This window comes from Hetaerina americana, unplaced genomic scaffold (genome assembly GCF_022747635.1).
Source record: "Hetaerina americana unplaced genomic scaffold, ioHetAmer1.1.p SCAF_3, whole genome shotgun sequence".
NCBI lineage: Eukaryota > Metazoa > Arthropoda > Insecta > Odonata > Calopterygidae > Hetaerina > Hetaerina americana.
The window spans coordinates 95,137,978-95,160,279 of record NW_027286874.1 but is presented as its reverse complement, the minus strand read 5'-3'; the positions used below and the strand labels follow the sequence as shown (position 1 = coordinate 95,160,279).

The following is a 22,302-nucleotide window of genomic DNA, read 5'->3' as shown; positions in this document are numbered from 1 at the left end:
CAAATTGATTTTAAGCGTCATAAGCAATCATTTCCCTCATCAATTCTGCGTACAATTGTACTAGAATGGAAGTCAATCAACGGCAAAAATTACTACACCAAAATGGTCAAACACGACTTTTACGTCAAATTTCAATCAAATATTACACCTCTGTCAAAAGCAATCAGGTATTCTAAGATTAATTTCAAGGAACTTGGGTAAATAAAATAATAAAATCCTTCAATTTCCTAGTTGCTCTGTCATCCTTCATTATTTACTGTGTATCTATAGAGGTTAGAAGAGGCACACTTTTAATTCTAACGGCCTCCAATTGACAGGCTTGATATCGGAAAGAGGTATCGGAAATGGTAATAATATTGGCTTTATAATTTTCAGCGGAGGCGGAAAAAGGCTACGGTCAGCATGGTCGACGAACCCGGTTAGCTCTGAGCGTGAGAAAAAAAAGTACGAAATGTAACCTTGACTAAATCTCTAAATTTAACTCGAAAACATGCACATGCAGGACCCCAGTCTGTTTATTCGTGCTCTCACGAAGTTTAAGGAGACAGAATTACTGAGCAAATGGAGGCAGCGTAATTCGGAAAGCTTGCAGAAAGATTCTGGTTTCGATTCCGGTGAGAATACACACTACATACAGGGAAGGAAGGTGAAAGCTTACCTCGTGACATTAAAAGTGCTCTTTGGGGAGGCGCTTGAATAAACAACACCTAAGCCCTTGGATAAAATGTTATGTCACGTGACTTCCCGGAATTATGCGGAAAGCGTGAAAGGGGGAGGGGGGTTTGTGCGAGGGGGAGGGGAGGAGAGGGGGGGCGGCTCGAGCCGAGCCTATTGCCAGGATTCCAACGACGAGCCTTACACTCTCATTTCCACCAAGGCTCGTCGTTAAATGCCTTTACTGCCACATCTCTCCTCTCTCGCACTTAGAAACAAAGGCAAAAAAAACTGCTGCTAGCCCACTCCGATCTCCAACACCCTCCCCCAGAGGAGCCTCAAAAACCAGGCGTACAACAACAACGCTTTCTTCTGAGGCTTTTCCTTTTTGTCGTCTAGTCATCCCAAGGCGTGATGGCTTCGGTGGAATAGCGGTTATATTCAGGGAAGGAGGAGGGGAAGGTGGTTTTTCTTAATTGCCCTATCCGGGAAGGGATGGTAAGTGGTAAGGTTTAGGGGGTGAGTGGCACCCTCGGACCACAGAAATGTCTCATTCCTACTTCGGAACGATGACGCAAGTGATTTGGGGTCGCTCCGTCCACTTCCACCAATTTTAATAGTGCAATCGCCGCTCACCGGCTCGTCCTTCTTTTTAAGTGTGTCGGGATTTAAAACAGGGGGAAAGGCGCATTGTTTTTTTTTGCAGATGGAAATAAGTCCAACGCGAGATAAATCAAGTTCTTGGATGGCGTTTGAATGTATATCTATTTTTTTTCGTTCCGCTCTTTCCTTAGTGAATGAAGCAACTGGGAACACTTTTAGAGGATTCCGCGGTTGCCGAATAAAACCCCTAAAGCTTCAAAGCTGGCATTTATTTCCCCGCTCTGTTATTTCTGTTCAAAGACTGCACTTGGACAGAAAAACAACTATCAATTCGCCCAAAAGTTTATCGGGATTAAACATAAAATTCAGAAAATATATCGGAATATATATATACATTTACCTCATCCTCGTACGTATTATATGTACATAAAAACCATCATAATTTATCTTGAGCATATATAAGCCCACAAACTACAAAAATTAAAGAGAGGCGTAGTCCATATTTCTTAAGTCATGATACAATCGTATAAATGTGTGCGAAGGGATAATATGAGAGACTGAATCGTTTGTTTCTGCTGTACTCTCAACTCATGATTGCATCCTGTACAATTACTTAAAGGATTGATGTGACTATAATGTTCCAGCTTCATATTCATCTGAAATTAGATTAGCGTAAGAAAACATCTTCAATAACGACAGCAAATGGTAGGAAGTATAATACAATCCCCTTTCGGAGCTGTTTATTTTAAGATGAGACAAAAAAATAACTCACATATTTATAGTGTGAGCTATTCTGTCGTTGTTTTTGCGGCATTGCTTTCGAAGTTCTCGTCATAAATAATCCAAGCCAAAATATCTTCAACTCGGGAACGGAATGAACAGAAGGACAGAGGTCTAAAAAACAGGTATCGCCAATCCCTGAGGCAGGCGTCGAAAGGACAACAAGCTCCATAGCCTAATGCTCACTTCCGAACCAATTTCTCAACTGCTACCGTGATTTCAGTCGCCGTGACGACGCAAATGGCTGGCGACTTATCGTCTCCGTGACGAGGAACTTGATATCGTTTTATGAATGATGGGCCGAGTGTTTCTCAGCTGTTCCTCCGACTCAAGCCCTTCTCGATAGGGGAGGAGTTGAAGGAAGGACGAGTGGGAGGGGCTAAATACCTCTGATATACTCCCATCATCTTACTTCCCTCAACAGACTGACAGCTTCCTCTTCCCTAACCTCTTTGTGGAAGACGCCAAGAATCCTCTGGAGAGTTTTCAACTTTTTTAGCACTTTGTCCCTCGAACAAACACCTGTGGTGTTTTCTCAGCTGAGTTTCGAATCTCCTAAAGGAGCCTTAAATTAAAAAAGCAAAAATGTATGTGATGCTCCCGTTGTTTAAAAATTAGCATGTTAAATTATTTAGTTGAGGATATTCCAAGATTCACACACAAAGACCCCTTGTCTGAAGCAGCTCGACTGGGAATCTTAAATTTTCAACTCACTGCCTCATTTCATGGAGCACACATCGATTCAAGTGCTTTTTTTAACGTCATTTTTTTCGCGAGCCTTAACTTAATCACGTCAGAATTTCACTCTCTGCAAAAGAGAAGAAGTGGAGTATTGGTAGCCATGTGCCCACAGTAGCAAAGGAGTCCTTTCCATTGTAAGCACTCGGTATCAATTATAAATTACGGTAAATATCTTCTCTGGGTTTTTTAAAAGCGTACGATTTTAGATTTATCTTACGATGCAAAGACCTCTCTTGGGATATAATTCTACCAAAAAGAATATTTGCCACATATAAAAGCTCTCGGGGAGGCATGGTGGGAAGAATTATGGAGACAAACTCCCGCATATCCCCCTCCTTCATTTCCCTCCCTTGCACACGCAAACATAGGTAACTTAATTTCTCGCAACATCGCGTCGCTTAAGAGCTCGGCCATTACTCAAAGAACGGCGTTCCACTCCCGCCCCCTCCAATACCCCATCCAAAGTTTCCCCACCTCCTCAGGCGGCAGTAGGCACTCCCCCACGGGGCATTTATTAACTTTCGGATCTCCGCACCTTGCCAAGAATACATCGTTCCCTCCCGAAACCGACACTCCCGCCCGCAATCTGCCCCGTCCGTCCCCGCGACGGTCGGAATTTTTGTGGGAAGAACGCGGGAAAGCAAAGCGCCGAACCATCATCTGCCTGTCGTGATGAGCGACAATTAAACCCGACTGATGAGGGAAGACAGAGGTGGAGAGAGAGAGAGAGATGGGGAAAGGGGGGGAGAACGATCCGTCCGACCACCGACGCGCCAACTATTCATAGACCAGGAAGTTGACGCCCCGCCCACCCTCCCCGCCTGTCGCGGCGGTGTCACCTCGAAGGAACGTCAAAAAAGAACGCGAGATACCCGAAACCACTCCTCCCGTAATGAGCCACCGGGAGGGGTAAGATGGGGTGGGGAGGGATGGAAGGCGCCACTGTCGTGTCAATTAACATGTCCAATCGTCCATCGGGAGTAGCGGAGGAAGAGCTGTTGGGATGGGATATAGCCCTGGATATAGCCCCGGAGTTATTGCTGGAGCGGAGAGGCTTAAGGATCCACATCCCACGCGACTAAGCGAACGGGTAAGCGAGACGGTTCCGCGGGTGAGCGGAGGGGGGTGGAGGCGGTTTTGGGCGGGAGACGAGCGGTGAGACGGCGTCACAGGGTGGGCTCGGATGAGGGTAGCCAGGATGGGGAAGGGGAGCGAGGACGTAAGTACACAAGCAAGGGGTGTGGAGGGAGGCGATAGAGAGTTACGGCGAAACGTTTTAATTCGCATTTTCGTCGCTTGGGCCGCGGATTATTTTTTGCTTCGGAGTCAGGAGGAGGACAACAAGCGGGACAAGCAAATTAGGCATCCTCCGATGTGCGTGACCTGATGAAAAAGTTGATCTGGCCAAACAATCTCGCACGCCAAGTGAGCGAAAACTGCGTTTGGGGTTTGACGACCTCCTGCGCTAGCCGAAAGGAAAATTTATGCCCTCGCAAATACCGCGATCGTTTGAAGTGGGATTTGTTTTACTAATCTTCGAGGAAGTTGAGCAATCCTCCTTCGCTCATCAAAAAAAAACTTTAATCACTCCGTGCTGGAAAGTCGCAACGGCATGAAACAATAGCCGCCGCAGAGCTGTGCAGGACGTTTCACCCACATTCACATCTAGGCCACGGAGAGCAAAGATTAGAAAAAAAACTAAACGAAACTCACAGCTGAGCTTTCACGGGTGGAATTGCATGGGGGAGGATTGGGGTGGGGGGAGAAGGGGAGGAACTGAAATAGAAGAAGCGACTACATCTCGTACCGCAGGGACGGAGATCCGAGGATTACGAAGAAATGAAGAGAAAGCAAATGGAAGCCACACTTAGAGTGCGAGTAAACGTAGGCTATAAAAGACTAAATGTAGGTTTACGAGAGAGAGGCTTAGGAAAAAAGCCGGACATCCTCGGAAGCGCAATATCGTCTACTATGGAAGAAAGATTGATTGGTGTTGTAACTGATATCATTCCTGGCCGATAGGCAATTGCAAGTTTAGAGGCATGACCGCGAGTCTTTTATTGCCCGTTTATCGCTATCACTCCCGATAACACGACACATTTCGAGATTACGGTTCTTACCACCCAGCTCCAACGGTGAATCAGAAACTAAATCCTTTATGTTGTTTGCACACCGTGAAATTGGAAGAATGGAAAGGAAAATAGTTTTTCGTCGATAACGATCATGGTAACCCGCGGTCGTTATCAAGTTCGCCCGATGGAGCAGGTTCAAATCCCGGTTAAGTCAAATGGTTTGGCACGGGCAAATACCCTTGCGCTGGAGAATTAATAACTTCCAATTCTTAAATCTGCCCTATTAGCTATTATGTCCCGTGCTAATTATATCTCGTGTGAAAACATTACATTTTACGACACGTTGTAAATTGAATGTACGACGAGACGCAGCGGGTGAAACCTTCGTTTATTAGTTGGTTGGCTCAGGTTCAAAGTTAAGCGACTCCGCTGGACACCCAATCTGTGTGATTTCCGTGTACCAAGAAACCACGGTGATTAATACCGGCTCCCTTCCCTGAGCGAATAGAACGCGTCTTGAAATCAACTCTCCAACTGATGCAAAAATTTTAAAACTCAATGTTAACAATTACATTATAATTGATAGCACTCTAAAAGCTTGCGATACCTTCAGTAAATTAAAATTCCTCATTTTTTAATTTGAAATACGATACGAAACTTAGCACAAAAAGTAAACAATTTCTAATACGCAATAAATCGAGATCATATCCCCTATGCCTCCGTGCGATTTATTCCACACGCCGCGGATTGGAACAGAATTAACCTGAGGCACCAAAGTCAAATTCCAGAGCGCCCTTCTTGCCACGGAGAATTCTTCTCTCGGGACCCCGAATTCCGAGGAGGTGCTGAACCAGCATGAAAACAAAGTGGCTGTAGAGGGCGGAGGATGGGCGTCAGGCGATATGGAAAGGGTAGGGATGAATGGGAAGCGGTGTCGCCGAAGAGATGAGAAGGACGAGGAGGTGAGAGAGAGAAGAACAAAGGGAGGAGGAGCAGGACAAGAATAGAGGAGGCGATGGCGGGCGAGGGGAAGCGAAAGAATGAAGGTTGGCCGAGATGCGAAGCGATAAAAGAGGGGCGGAGGAAGATAAACTTGAACGACGAAGCTGAGGGCGATGGGGAGGAGGCGGAGGGAGGACGGGCCGAATAGAGATAGAGAGAGAGAGAGGGTTAAAGAAGGGATAGAATGGAGCAGGAATTCGGGTGGGTGGCTGGAATTTCAGTCAAAGAAAGGAGTCGGTCGCCCGAGGGGGTGGGGGACGGGATGGAGAGCTGAGATTATTTGGGAGGTGTGACGGGAGAGAAGTTACTGAGAGGGTTGGGGACTGGAAGGGCGTGGTGGTTAACGTGAGCGGAGGGGGGTGAGGTTTTTGCGCGACACCCTGTGGCCATTGGAGAATTGATATTGCCGAGGGAGAGGGGGGAGGCTGGAAGTAGGTTGAGCGAGGGTTGTTAGGGGGTCGAGGTGGGTTGGCGGGGGAAGGGTAATGAGGCCACGGCACAGGGCCGACGCGGCTCACGCCCTCTCGGTGACCCGCCCTCGCGTTCCAATCGAAGCACGACCGGGCCACTTGCTTCCGGGGTGGGAGGGGGACTGATGCCGCGGAGGGTGCCCTGGAAGGGGGTCGGCCCCGAGTGTGTATGTATGTATGTGTGTGTGTGTGTGGAGGAGAGAGGGAGGGGGGTGAGCGGTGGGGGAGGGGGACAACTAAACAAGGGGCCGAGCCCGACGAATGAGACGAACGACGCACGGATCTGTCCTCGTCTCACGAACTACCATCCGAATTGCCAAGATTTTGGGCGGAGGGGAGCGGATAAATTATAGGTAACATTAACAACTCAGGCTTTTGGCACGCAATGAAAATTTATTATGTGGTGAAGGGACAGTATTGAATCGCACCGTGGGTGGCTTTCGGTGTTACTGGCTGTGATAGCTGTTTCTATGGAAGAATCACTGTCAATAACTGTCTATTCTGTCTCGAGAAACACTAAAAATCATCAGGGCTATCACTTTTAGCCACAAATTATCATCCGTGACATACCCACAATTAAAGCCTTTTTATAACAATCGTTTAAAACCATGTTTATTAAATGTTCGAGGCTGTTAAGATGGTCGCAGTTCAAAATCAAATGCTATCCCTTCGATAAGTAATTATTGGTATATGGGACGCATGAACACATTAATTTGGTTTTTATATTTTTTTCGACAGGCCTTGTTCTAGAATAAAATCTTTGATAAGCCGCAGAACCTGTGATAGATATACAAGTATATTCTTGAATTTCTTTCCAATTTTGGATCGCTAGACTTGATTGATTTTATAGGAAATTTAAAATAGACGAATAACTCTCTACAGAGATGAGATTTGTTTCACTTGGAGTCAGCGAAAAATATTCAACAATAAATGCCTTTTAATGGGGATACATCTATGGCAAGTTAGCAGTTTCAGCGGTTAAAGTTAAATCTGAACAACACCATATAAATAAAAAAATATGCATAAGACATTGTTAAGGGCGTTGATAAACAAAATTCTCATACTGTACTATATTCCCGAATTTTAACCTTCCAGTTAGGAATAAACTTTACTATTTCTGAAGGAAATTTGCAAATACCGCTATCAATCGATACACCGGCGTTTAGTAGATTGCTGTTTATTAGTAGTATTTTGAATCCTTAGAAACAGATCCTTAAAAAATAACTGGTGAACATAAAAATCCAGGAACTGATTCGTTTTTCGTAGCTGCATACCTACTCATTTGGTTAACCTCAAAGGTCCATGAACAATTATTATACAATATACCAAATTACCATATGCACTTTTCAAGCTAATACAACACCTAATATTATCAAATAAATAAAGAGTAGAATATCTGCAATAAATCTTTCCAAAGGCTTCGCCCATCAATATAAATTCATGGACCGTTTGGTTGACTGCCAAGCAATACGAAGAATGAACATCTATATGCTGAATATGAATGCTTCTTCTTCAAAACGCCAGAAGAATTTTAATATATTGACCAAATTGTTATGATGATAGATTTTGTAAAATGGTGGATGTATTGCATTTTAGACACATTTAGTGCGTGAATGGCAAACGTCTACTGTACTAATTTCTCCGTATGCTAAGAGTTATAACGTGACCATACGCATCCCTCATACTCAAAAGTAAGTGGTAGTTTATTACTCACAAATGTCGATGGTTGGAAAAAATAAGTCCATGAATCCATCGAAATTACGTTAAAATCGGAAATCGCTTTCGATTTGAATTACTTTGAATGTCTTTTTTATCGAAGCAGTGTCATTCATCAGCAGAACTGAGCTGGGTGGATCATTTCCAGTCAGCAATATCGCAAGAAATAACGGGCATGGAACGACTCATTATCTGATTATAAACTTCACGAGCGTTTTAAGAGAGCTTTCGATTTAGCTGCTGCGTTGGAAAAAATAAAAAAGTTACGAGAAATGCTTGTTGGGTCCCGGTCCTCTTAATACAGGTGTAAACCACGAATCACTCTGATCTACTCCAGGATCATATCGCACTGAGGTGGATCAGGAGGTAATCCGTAGAGCGTTGCTTTAATATTTAATTTTCATTTTACCTCAATGCCTGCCTCTCATTGGTAAAATTCAGCATCTACAGTAGACTAGTACTACCTGTAAATGCAGACTCTTTGGCAGAATAAAAATGGTTACCTCTACCGGTCGCCACTTCACTCTGGCTACGTATAAAAAAGAACAAAGAAAGCGCGTCATCACTTCGAAAAAACGGTAAACATTTATTTTAGGTGTAGTTGTTTTGACACAGTTTCTGGCTAGAAGAACAACAAAAATAACACATATATATACGTCTTTCCTTGCAGTAAAATTAGCTTCGGTCCAAAAATAGCTTTCTTTGACGCACACTGGCATATTTTTGGTCCGTTGCAGCGTTAACATTCTGCGGTCTTCCGATTCATTTATTTCGTTGCTCGCCCCTAGAAAACCACTTTGCCAAGCATAAAATAGAAAGCGCCTTCGACACGGAATTAGCTAACACGCAAGAAAACTCTTGTTTTGCCTGCTGTTAAATCACACGGGTACGTTTCACTTTCGCTTATCCCCTCTCCAGGAGAGCAGTGGGCGAGGGAAGGGGGAGTAGGGGAAGGCTGCTGATGGTGGGATGTGAGAAGGCTTAAAAGACAAAGGGGCAAGGGGGGAGTAATTCCATTCGCAAACGGATGTTTATTCCTTTTTTTCCGGTCCCCCTTCCCGGCCTTATAAAGCGAGAGAACCAAGAACAGTGGAACTATAAAGAACCTCCCCCGCTTCATTTTCCCTCGCGGCAGGCGGCGCCGGAGAGGTTGGAGGGGGTTGCGAGGTCAGCGGAAAGGGGATGTTTCGCCTTGGACGTAGGCGGTCGTGCGTGGGGAGCTGAGGGGGTTGTGGGGTGAAAGATATTGGGATTGGGGGAAGGAGGGACCACAAGGGGGGGAGTTATCGGGCGGGGGGGAGGTAGGGTAAAGGCGTATTCCATCCGCGTATTAACCGCGTGGTCAACCTGACACACGCCATGCAGAAACACGCCGGGCTCTTTCGCTCCTCGCCCCCCCCCCACCTTTTCCCTTCCCCTCTCCACCTCCCCCTTCCACATCTCCCCTCCCCCCACTCTCCGCCCAGCTAGCCGCCGCTGCACTCTGCCGTCATCCCTCCGTCGCCCTTCCACCCCCGCCCCACCCCCACGCGAGCCGCCCGCCCTCCCCCTCGCTCCACTCCCTCGCGGTCCGTCCGAAGAGACGAGACGAGCGTCTGCGACTCTCTCTCTCCCGGCACTCCGCCGACCGACATCCTCACAACGCTCCTCAACAAATCATTCCCACCCTTCCCCTTACCCCCTCTCCCCCCCCAAGGAGGGGGAGATGCATTTCAATGCCCTCCTTCTCCCCTCCCCGCCAGATACCCTTTCCATCTCGTCAACCGTATAGATAGTAACAATAAATTTTATAAAGATATGCATATACTCGTCGTATATAATTACACGAAAGAAGTAGAGCCGAAGATTGATTTTCTTTCGTTTTTTTCTTATTGCAAATAGAATGTAAGGACATTTCGATCACAGTGCGTTGATAATATTACATATATATCGATACATAATGATGTGGTTTCAACGTAAAATTTTGCAAAGTTAAAAAAATGTCAGAGGAATGGACAATCGTAATAAAATTGATATAAAAAGGTACTTTGTGTGACTTCATCACTAGATAAGATGCATGATAAATTCTTTTCAATGACTAAATTGTCAAATATGTTTTTAAAGAAAAAGGTCTCTCCCAGTCAATTGGAATATTCCATACCGTTGGTATTCCATTATAAATTTATAAATAACGGAACACGTTGAACATTCGACGACTACCAGCCGTAGACTTTCAGGTTTGGAATAAATTCCATTGAATGGGGAAGAGATAATAACGGTTCTTATATTTTCAAAAAAACTACCCAAATTCGGGTTTTGAACAATTCACGATAATGCGTCACGATTAGTATCAATCACCTTCGACTATGTCACGTGCTATTAAAGATAGGTAATAATCGATATACGCATTTTTCAGGTAAACATATCATTTTCTTCTCTATAAAATTACCACCACTTCCTTCCTGGTACTCTCTCCCGCGGTGAGAAACGTCGGAAAAGAGGATGTCAAGTAATGTAGATGTCTATGTCTGCATCCCATCTCAATATTAATACGTATCAATGAAAAATTCTGGTAGATATGTGGCATCCATTATTGAAAGATGACCTTAAAGGATTCCCAGAGGCAAAGTCCCAGAGCTTAGAGGAGTCCATTAGCAATTCTTCCTAAATTGTTGCAAGTGTTTTCGCCGTTGGTGCTGAACAAAGTAGACAATAGATGCCAAACAAGTGGTGGAAACGAGATACATTCGACCAAAGAAGGTTTTATAAAATTTATTGCCATTTTTTCTCCTACAATGCGGTCAATATCACCATCATAGAGTTTTCCTTTTAAAAATATTTACTGAGGGCATTAGGATGGTGGTTTCCGAAGGCCTAGCCTCGTGACTTTCTCATTTAAAGTTCTTATGTATCACTTAGCATATATTAGCTCTGATTTAGGTGAGCTCAATGCCTTGAAATCCTTCTAACATTATGGAGGAAAACAATCGAAGTTTAATACATCGAAGTGCCAACCGAGTAGAAAAAAGTTTCGAGCGGTATAACTTTGAGTTAGGAAAAGGGTACATCTTTCTGATCATTACTGTTAATTTATGCAAGAATAGCATAGGCAACATGTAGAATAGAAATATTTTGATTGAAGTTAGCTCTCTGGTACATAGAAAAATACAGAATGAGTACTTGAATAAAATTAATGGAAAAAAATTAAGTTCATCTTCGAAAGCACTCGCTATATTTAATCATGGTCAGTAAAAGCAAAAAATTCATGCGGACCAACTGGAAATACCAACAATTCGATAAAAATTTACCATATATTGAAATGTTTGCAATGAACTTAACAAATTTTTAGCTTTAAAATAATCGGTCATTACTCTTTATTCTTGACATTTCTTGATTTTGTTATTTTCTCTGCAGGAACTTCACTTCTAGTTATCATAAGTAGTTTGAGGTCATTGGGAGAAAACTCATTTTTCAAAAAAATCGAGTTCCAGAAAAAATACGCCGTTTAAAATGCAAAGAAGAACGATGGAATTTATTTCGACTCGAGTTTTCAAAAAATTCGACTTAGTTATTAGTTATGGAAGCTCGACTGTGTTCTTTTCAAAATGTTCTCAGAACACGAAAGTGTAAACGAACTGGCCATAAATTAACGTCATTGCATAATAAGTTGCTTAATAAATTAGATATACTGTGAATGCGAATGATTACGACAGGCTTTAATTGGCACATTAGCGTTGTTCTTTCACCAAAGAGCTCCAAAAGTTGGGAGCTCATACAGCTAACATTTGGCTGAAATTCTTAAGGCAGCCAACATTTTCTTTTAGTATCATTCTCCTCCCTTGCAACAAATTTTCTTCCTCTCTGACACTTTTTTATTCCTTCTTTTGGCACCAATTCACGTTGCTAGCTCGGATTCACAAATCTTACACTTCGCCCTCATTTATTCTAGTTTCCCCAGCCTTTGAACGTCTCTCTTCCGGGAGACTTAGAACTCAGCAATCTATGGCTTGGAGACATGTGAAAAATTTGCGATGGTGCACAGGAAACTAAATTACTGATGGATCATTTGCGACCATCAGTTAGAAGATTTGCGCATTAATAATTGGTGATTTAAGCGGCAGATTATCGTAAATGACTATTATTGATGGCGTTGGAATATAGAGTGACTCAGGCTGTCGAGGCATCGATTAAATTTCTTTCCGAGTTGTTTCGTTATTCATGCAGCATTTATACCTACAAATGTAAATTTTCAACAGATGACCCTTCGCGTATCTCTCATTGTCACTTGTCTCACCGAGCATAATGATTACGCCTGTTTATCGGGCAGAGGATAAATATTAACGTTGTTCATTAAGGGTCTCGTAATGTCAATGTGCATGCCAGCAGACAACAAAGAAAACAAAGGTCGAGCAGAACTCCAACAATAATAGCCACTTGAAAGTCTTTAAGGCTTAAAAAGGCGACAAGAGTATCATGGCGTTGATGTTTATTTTAAGCGGTTGAATTTTGAAATTTCCATTGTGGCAATCCTCCGGCATGGCATATATATATACATAACGCCGTCGCTTAACTGACGCCATAATAATACAGCCAATCCATTCGCAATCCCTTTCGGAAATGTGAAATATGGGAATTCTATTTCAAACTGTCACTTCTGCTGGACATAGGAATATCCAGGGCCCTGCCCTTCAAACACACATCTCCTCCGTTCGAGGCTTCTTCGTGGATACATTTTTAATTGCTAGACGCACGGCTTACGCTGCTAAGGACTATGCTTTTTACCCTCGGCGACTTAAATCGTCATATTTTAGGCTAATAACTGTCATCCTCACTGCCTGCACTAATTACCCAGAAATCTCCTAAAGCCACCTGTAAAATGGTCTCAGGTAGTTATAGGTAAACATATTATACGCACCATTAAAACATATTTGCACGCCCAATCAACTTCGTGATAAAGTTATAATAGTAAGGCTTCAAGATTGGATCCTCCCTCAGCCATTAAAGCAGTGATAAATTGGCATGATTCTTTTCGGGCTCAGTGAGCGTGAGAAATCATTAATTAACTAAGGTAGCGACTACATAAGCTGTTTGTGTGCTTGCTAATTTTTGTTCTCAAAACGTTCTCTTATTCAGCACGTGAGTACGTGGATAAAATTTCGACAACACTCTAAGAAGCAAAAGTTATGCTATGAAATTGTTTTTTAAAAGAAATACTAATCAAATATTATCGCTCTGTTTCCACTTAATAGCATCATTGGATGGCCTGTGTCATACTTAAGTGCATAATAAGACCGACTCAGTAGGAAAAAAACCAAGTTCAGGACATGGATTATCCCTTGATTTTCGAAATTATAGTTTTTCTTCATTGAGCCAGTTTTTCCAAATATAATAGGGAATATGAAAAATAAAAATTATGATGTATTGACGAATTGTCTTCCAAAATTTGGACGATAATCGTAAATAAGATTAAAAAGTTAGATTTTCTAACCCACTTATCTTCTCCAACCTACAGTTGACGACCTGAAACTCATTGACAGGTGAGGGTAGAGCTCACCTAGAACTAAGTCTAACACCGCGTTAAATTCACAAATCAGAATAGGAGGGCAAGTTCTTTGTTCCCTATGCCGCCTGTGGTTTCCCAGGAAGATCTGGTTCCCGTAAAATCACACAGCTTGGGTGAGGCTGAGGATGTCTAGAGCAGTGTGCAAGAATCCGGTCAGTAGTTCAGTGCTTTACCCATTGGATTATCGCACCCCTCCCAATTATTATTAAAGATATATTTGTAATATCATCCAGCCTCAGTGATTATTTATTTAAATGTCCTCAGCAGAAGAATAGCTCATGGAAGTCCAGTGACCCAGACCACCTTCCGTATCTCCCCCTCCCTAAACAACGGACTTATTTTCATGACAGCCATACAGTTAAGTTTTTCGCCAGGACTTGCCTTTGCGATGATCTGCAGCATCACGAACTAATCTCATAGCTACAAGGATCATCATTCTCATCAAGAATTCCTAATTCTGACATCAACTTCCAAACATTTTTTAGGGATTACTCTATTCTTTCTAAATTTTCAAATAAATTAAATGATTCAAGAGTTTTTTCCCAAATATCCCGTCTCACTGGCCGCACTGAGATCGATTATCGATTTGTTACAAAACACTGGAAAATTCAATTGTGGAATTTCAATTTATCGTCCATTGGTTTGCACTGAAACCATTTTTTTGGAATTTTGCTAAGCCGACAGTCAGTTTTGGCTGCGAAAACGAGTGGCAGAGAGCTGGCAGGTGCTGAAAAATTACTGAAATCGAAAAATCGAGAATTTTCTCAAGGTAGTGTTGAGAATGTCACTTCCTTCCCGCTCTCGCCGAGGGGTGCGGGTGAGGGAATTTGCATGCCTCCCCCCCCCCCCGGCGCGCGCCCACGCCAGCCTCCCACGCGCCCTTCAGTTCCTCGCTTGCCACCTCCCTCCCTTGAGCGGAGAGGCATGGGAGAGGGGAGGGACCTCCCGCGCTTACCTCCTCACGAGAGAATGGGGACGCGGCTATGCTCCATTTTACAACCGGCTCCATTCGATACCCTCCACTCCCTCTCACCGAGGAGAGAACGCTTTGATAATCCCCGAGATTAACTCTCCACCTCATCAGACTCGAAATCTCCCCACACTGAGGGATGGAAAAAATACCAGGATTCTATACTAACGGTATTACGTTTATATTACCACTACGGTCCTTGCTGCCAGCATTTTTTTAAAAATTGTGATACTGAAGGTGTTACTGCTAAAACTGCACTATTGACTAATTAATTAGACTTTTAAAACTCAATTATAATTATTGAAGAGATGATATAGTATTTGATCGTGATTAGCAGAAGGAAAAGACCTGCTATAAAAATATAATATATTACTTATAATACATTTCTTCCGCTCACTATTAATCTAGAGCCTATTGCTAATGGCCATTAGAATAATGTCTTTATTATTTCATGCATTGCAAAATATTTGATAAAAACTTGATAATAAATTAATTTCAGCCAATACATAGAATTCTTTGGACTGTATGACTTTATGGAGCAGACATTTCTGAGAATTGTTCTTACAAATTAAACCTTCCAGTAAATATTAAAAAATCATGATATTACATTAGGTACCTACTGTCTCAATATCTACGAAGTTATTTCAGTATTTTCTGGGATAGAGCCGAGTGGGTGCTATAATTGATTTTAAATGCTCATGCGAAAATGCCGGTGCTTTTTTAAGCACCACCCATTCCTATCCCCCACATCTTTCAGTCGGCACTCCCCGCCCCACTCCTGCCGAGAGGCTCGCCGCCCCACCCTTCTCGTCCCCCTTGGCCAGAGAAACCAAATCCACGTGTCCCTTGCGACGCCGCCAGTCCCCCAGGATCCCTTCCTCCCTCCTCCCTTCACTCAGCCACATTCCTCCGAGTTGTTCATTAGCGGTGGCGCGGTTAGGTTGCATATTCCCCCGCGAGAAGCAGCGCCATCTTCATTCCGTGACGCCAGCGACAGAATGTAAATCACCAAAGCGATCCTTCACACACTTCTCTGTTTTAATGGATAAAAATAATGCCCTGATGTTCACTCCAAATCGTCTACTCTTTCAAAGGGGAATAATTATGCACACCATTGCAGTTTCACCGTCACAATTACCGTCGGAATCTGAATATTAGTAGAGCTTTCTTTTTGGTAGAACCTTATATAACACGGCAATAATTTGGCCAAATGGAATAGCCAAGCGGAGCAAATGTATTTCGCACGTCGAGAAATTGTGCATAATATGACGTACTCTAGACCTAGAGACTGAACGAAGCGGCGAAAGCTAGATCTCTTAGATTATCCGGTGCAATAAAAATGCCAGTTATATACGAAATAAAGATTTCGTTTTCGTACGACAATGTTACGATCCATACAATAGGAATAAAATCGAAGCGGCCACATTCCTGCCCACCAACTTCGTTCAAATATTGGGTTACACTGATTGACAATAAAAACTTAAAGTTCCTTCTATCATTATTATGTTTCATGAGGTAAATTACGAGTAGTAGTTCTGCAAATGTATGAAATAACCATAAGCATGGATTTTAATACATCAGCTTGGCATCATTTGGCAGTGGTATAGCTTTTCATTGAATTTCCAGTGGCACTGATGGTTTAGGAAAAACAGTAATTTCCTCGGTAGTCCATGATAGCTCTATCAAATGGACATCCCTAGCGTTTCATTTACGTTCATCCTAGCATTTAATGACTCTCCGAGCCCATTTAGCACGCATACATGCTGAACATTTCTAGCGTAAATCCGTTTAAGCACTTCAAATTGTATTTGACGATCTTAAGTTAATATAAAAGTAACTCATTCATCTCAATGAAAATGTTTTTTTTTAGTAAATTGAGGTTCTTTTTTCTTCAAAGCCAAACCAGGAAGGTGGCCAGGGGAAGTTTTAGGGGGTCTATAACCCTTCCCCCGAAATATCCTGTGGAAACGATAGGCTCCGGTTGCATCATTTGGCATGGTTAATTTTGCTAAAAACACACTAGTGTACAGACTGAGTATTGACCTATTAATTTAACCGATAATAATTGTAATTAAACATTTGTTACATTAGATTAGGGGCTTGGGAATTGGACTCCTTCCAAAACAAAATCCTGGCTACATCCCTGATTGGAACATAAATTTCGGTTTGAGGAACAAAAAGGTAAATCAAATTATACACACCTGAAATTTATTCCCTCCGACCAAGGAGAGTGGAGCAAGCGAGTGACGTGTTGCTCAGAAATCAGTGATGCTCACCAAAGAAGCAAAGGCCGGAGATAAAGCGGTCGAGAAAACACTCCTCCGAAGTCTCTCTCCGTCCCTGCCGAAGATCCCCTGTGATCTCAATATGGGTCACAACTGGAGGCTGGTAACTGTTGCCTTGAGTCGTGAAGGCGTCTGCTGTGGGTTAAACCGATACATAAAATCAGAAACGCTTTCGGTGATTCAGCCCATTTTAATCTCAAATCGTATTAACATTTTATTTAATGGCATATCACTTTTTAAATTGCATAGTAATAAGGTTGTGGAATCAACAGAATTTAATGATAAACCCTAAATGTGGTGGTAATAGATAGGCTAGGTATCATAGAACAAGTATCGAAGTACGGAAATCGCGGTTTGGTTAAAACTGTGAATGAATAAATTAAAAAGTATCAGAGTCTACGTATAATATATAGCAACTGCAATTTTGGAATTTTTATCCTTTGAATGCGCCAATCACAACAACATTTTCTATCTCTTGGGGTATTTGAAAAATTTGAAGCAAAAATTTATCATTTTGATGCCTACCCTCCATAACACTCAAGAGCTGAAATGAGCTGAGACTACCTTACTATCAAGCATCCACAATTATAATTATATAGATTTATGGGCATAATAATAAAATATGTTTTGTTCGGGTGAACGTAAGTTAAATAATATTGCAAGGAATATTTAAACTATTTATTTTAACACAAATAGTTACGTTCACTTAAAGGCGCATAGAAAAAAATAAACCGAGGGTGGCATCCATTCTAACAGTTTCTTTGATTGATCGCTTGGCATTCACTTTGCTTGTATACCGTACATGGCTGCCCAGAGGGTTAGTCTTGTCCTAGGATCTTGAGAAAGGTATCCTTCCTTCCCACGAACTTATGGTTTAACCTCTTTAATGTTTCTCCCCTTCCCCTCGACTCCGCCGCCACCCTCGCAACGGTGACTGTCGCCATCCCCGGGGAGCACTCCGCGCCGAGTGCTTAGCACTCCCACTCGCCTGCGGCGCACCAAGGCTAGGCGCGAGAGGCTTTGTGCGCGTGTCCTTAATCCTCGCATGAGTGGGAGAGAATAACACATTGCGCACCACTCTTTCCTCCTCAGGAAGGAAAACGGTGATGAGATGGTGGAACATCGAAGATCCATTCAATGATATTTTTCATGGAAATCAAAAAATATATTTGATCACCGCCGACTGCCAAATATTTTGCGTTCATTTGGATTTTCTGCTCCAAAAGACAGAGTTGCCTTCGCCATTACTGTTTTTCATTCAGTTAAGGTTCAGTCAATTTAACTGAACTGCATTTATGACGACTGATAATGTTGTTGCCAACCGTTACCCTACGATAAGACTCAAATTTTATGTTGTCAGGGCTATCGCCTAGGAAAAATTTAAGTTCTAGCCAAATAATTATAAAAAATGGCCGTTTTTGGGGATAAAGGATTTCGCTTTATGGAGGCATATAAATACGCTAATTGCACCGGATTAATTCAATTCTGCTGCAAACTTCTTTTCAATATCCTATTTGCGTGGCGTATTTTTCCAATACCATTTCAACTTCTACTAAACAATATATTCGGAAATAAGGCTTACACCACAGCGACGCTAATGATGCCAAATGCCACTCGTATTTGGCATCATTGGCGAATTGATTACCCACCCGTCCGGTCGTGCGACATTTTTTCTGCGGTTGTTTAATTTTTTCAAATTATTCCATATATAATCAGTTACATTTCAATTAATACACCATAGAGTACAAAAATGTACGACAGTAAATTAGTACTCGTCCAATCATTTCCCTAGATTTCGGTTTTTCAGTCTGTTTTTGAATAATATAAATGAATATAATGGCCAATGATAATTTGTTAAGGAGATACGAGGGTAGGTAGTAAGGTTATCGGAATCACCACCAGATGTCAGCGCTAGCTAAACGAATTTCCCTTGTAATAATAGGTAATCCTTCAAGAACTAACATATAACGCGTCAGTGCTCTGGGAAGTACATATCTGTGGAGCGGACACCTCTCTGTAGTTACTCCCGTATAGTGATTTGTGAAGATGGAAAAAATTGAGATATGAACAGTGATTAAATGCATCGTAAAAAAAGATATGAAAGTAAAGGAAATTCATGCCGACTTTCAGAACAATCTGTAGGACTCTGTTTCTTCATGTTCAACTGTTTCCAAGTGGACAAACGACTTTAACTTTTGTTGGGACAGCTTAGATGATGATCGGCGTAGTGGCCGGCCAAAATGTGCCACTACCCCAGAAAATATTGCATTAGTGCATAGAATGGTCATGGAAAATCGCCGGCTGGAAGTGCCAGAAATCGCTGAAGCTGTAGGGATGTTATCTGAAAGGGTATATCACATTTTAACAGTGAAATTGGATATGACAAAATTATTTGCTAAATGGGCGCCGCTAACCTCGACAAACACATCAGCATGGAATCTTCGGAACAATGTTTGACCCGTTTTTAGAGCAACTAACAAAATTTTCTGCCCCGGTTTGTGACCACAGACGAAACTTTGGTTCACTAATATACCTCAGAGATATGAAAACAGTCAAAGCAGAGGAAAAATGCTGATTCACCACCGCCAAAGAAAGCAAAGGCAATATGGTCGGCCGGAAAGTTGATGGCTTCAGTTTTCTAGGATGCGAAAGGGATTCTGGTGATAGATAATCTTGCCACTGATCAAATAATTACTGGAACATAATACACTAACTTCCTGGTTCAACTAAAGCAAAAGATATACGAAAAACGGCCAGGTTTGGCAAGGAAGACAGTCATTTTTCATTAGGACAATGCACGTCAACACACAAGTGTCTTTGCCATGACAAAAATACGTGAGCTACGATACGAATTGTTGCTACACCCTCCTTATACGTATGATTTGGCTCCATCAGATTTTCCATCTCTTCCTTAAACTCAAAAGTTTCCTCGGTTGAGGGAGATTCTCTTCAAACAAAGAACTAACAGCCGAAGTAGACGGGTATTTCCCAGGCCTGAAGGAATCTAATTTTCAATATGGGATTAAGACATTGGAACATCGCTGAACCCAGTCCATTAGTTTGGAATTAAGGAAGAAATTTAAAATACAAAAACTACATTGAAAAATAAACAAGCTTCACGGAGATAAGTCATTAATGTGGTAAAAAATCCAAAATCATTCCGTGCCACAAACTTCTCATTCTTCATGAATTTACCATTATTACAGCTTCTCTCTCTCTCTCTGGGCTACAACTACCAGTAAGTTCACAGCCTTCCCCACTCCTAAATACAGCCTGGCCTGTTCGTGGTTAGGGGAAATGCGCTTTTAGAAATATATAGGAAAGAAATATACGACATTAATACTGATTAAAACTTACCAGGTGAATAAATCTAATTGACCAGAAAAACATACTTTTAAAATGTCTTTTAGAAATTCCTTCTCGATAGATGCCACAGAGAAATGACCACGCATGCGCACTATGTACCCAAGACCAAAGGTATAAAATTGTACATACGTTTTCAAACAAATATCAAAGAGATAAGTTGCATAGAGTTTCCTATATTTTGTGGCTATTCTCTTAGGAAAAAATCACTTGACTTGGGTCGAATACGAATTCGTCTCTTCCCATTCTCCGTCTGATTTGTCAAACAGAACAATGAGAAATGCTAGAAAACGCTATTTAATGCATAATTGTAGCCCCAAAATATTACATTACATTTTTTATGCAAAATTGCTCTTGTATATGAAAAAGAAACTGTTTTTAGTGGACCAATATTGAATTATTTTGTATCGACGATAGATGACAACGATCATGATAATGGACATCGAACACCGACTCCTTAGGTCCAGGTATAATCGCTCTTGTTCCAAGTCGACATAAATTGACCAGCCCAGTCAACTGCTTCGTGCGACTAGAGACAAACCGTCGGTGTTTCTATACTGCCCACCCTCGATAGTCATCCCTGTCTTACTGTCCGTTTGAAAGGACCACCATTTTTTCTTCGCTTTTTTCCGCCTTCATTTGCCGCAACGGATCCGGAGAGGAGAAAAAGCGGGAACCCCGAACATTGGGGAGAGTCACGAGCAGGAGGAAAAGGACAGAGTAACGACGCGAAAACACACGCACATTTCGCACGCAGGCACACGGGAATGTTATGACGCCGACGCTTCGGCGCCAATGTTCTCCGAGTCCTTTTTCTTCATCCGCCCGAAGCGATTGCTCTTCCTCTTCTGTAATGGCCTGATCGTTCCGCACATTCGAGTCTCCCTATGGACTGCGTCCACGTGACGACCGCGGGGGACAGAGAGCGGTCGGGATCACAGAGAGGGGGAGGGAAAGGGAGTGCCTCCACCCAGCCGACCCTCCATCCGGAGGAAGTTCATTGCAGAAACGTACGACGCTCGCTAAATGCGCGTTCAAAATTTAGTCGTTTTCTCTGAGGGTAGTTTGGGCGCGCAAATGAGTTTGGGAAGGTTATCGTTGCAAAATGCCTGCCGTAAATAGAAGCGTGGGTGAGGATATTTATATTTTGGCATGCGATTATTTTCAGAAATAGAGCAACGACGGGCCCCTCGGGGGAAATGATTCCTTTTTGTTCATAATGGTGCATATTTTCCGCCAAAGCAGTCGAGTGAGGAAAACTCGATCTTTTCCATCATGTACGTTAAAAAAAATAATTCCGACGAGTCTGTGGGTCTCTTATTCTATCTAAATGTGATGTGAAAGAAAAACATTTCATGAAAATATTTAGAAAACGATAAGACTCTCGTTTGACTAAGTGCTCGAAAACCGCAATGGTCATATGGTTTTATTAAAAATTAAAAAAATAAGTTGACTGAGTAATACTGAGTTAAATAAATTATTTCAGCAAAGTATTCGCGTAAAATATTCAAACTATGCATTGCAAGAATGAAACATCGGATAAATGCAAATGAAGAATAATGGATGCTAATAAATGCATCAAAGTTGATGGAAATTAGAGGCGGTTCACCCGATTGGTGGGCGATGGAGGCGGAGCCCTTAAATTAATTCCCTGCCATACGCCCGCAGTAGTGTGCAGAGTCTTATGTGGATGTAAATGGGATAATTCCATCGATTAATGCAATGCCTCGTCAAGCAAAACCCCTTCATAATTTTATCTCGATTTTAGATTTTCTTTACAATGCCTCCATCAATACTGCCGCCAATAAAATCAGACCAATTACAATAAATATTGAATGTATTTAGATAATATTTAATTCACAAATTACTCATTTTTATTAATGTACATCTGCATCGTTTTTGCGATAATTTAAACATTTTCTCTAATAATCCTTCGACTTCCTTACAAAAGAGAAATTGTTACACATTTTAAAGACAGAATACCTGTACATCAAGCCATCGTATTTGTAATCACCTGTAGTCACGGTGAACAATCTGTAGTTAACATTTAATTTTATCTACACTTCTACGATTGGAAATAACTTAAGATTAATTAATAATATCC

At 42.1% G+C, this 22,302-nt stretch overlaps 1 long non-coding RNA gene across 1 annotated transcript in view; it reads right to left on the bottom strand.

The window, feature by feature from the left end:
* Window positions 1–21,021, bottom strand: part of LOC139690552 (uncharacterized) — a 77,260-nt gene extending 56,239 nt beyond the window's left edge. Inside the window, exons 1-2 of the long non-coding RNA XR_011701478.1 lie at window positions 20,943–21,021; window positions 16,752–16,967 (exon numbers count right to left, since the gene is read on the bottom strand). This is a non-coding gene — a long non-coding RNA (uncharacterized lncRNA). The remainder of the gene's footprint in view (window positions 1–16,751; window positions 16,968–20,942) is intronic.
* Between the last annotated feature and the right edge of the window lie 1,281 nt (window positions 21,022–22,302).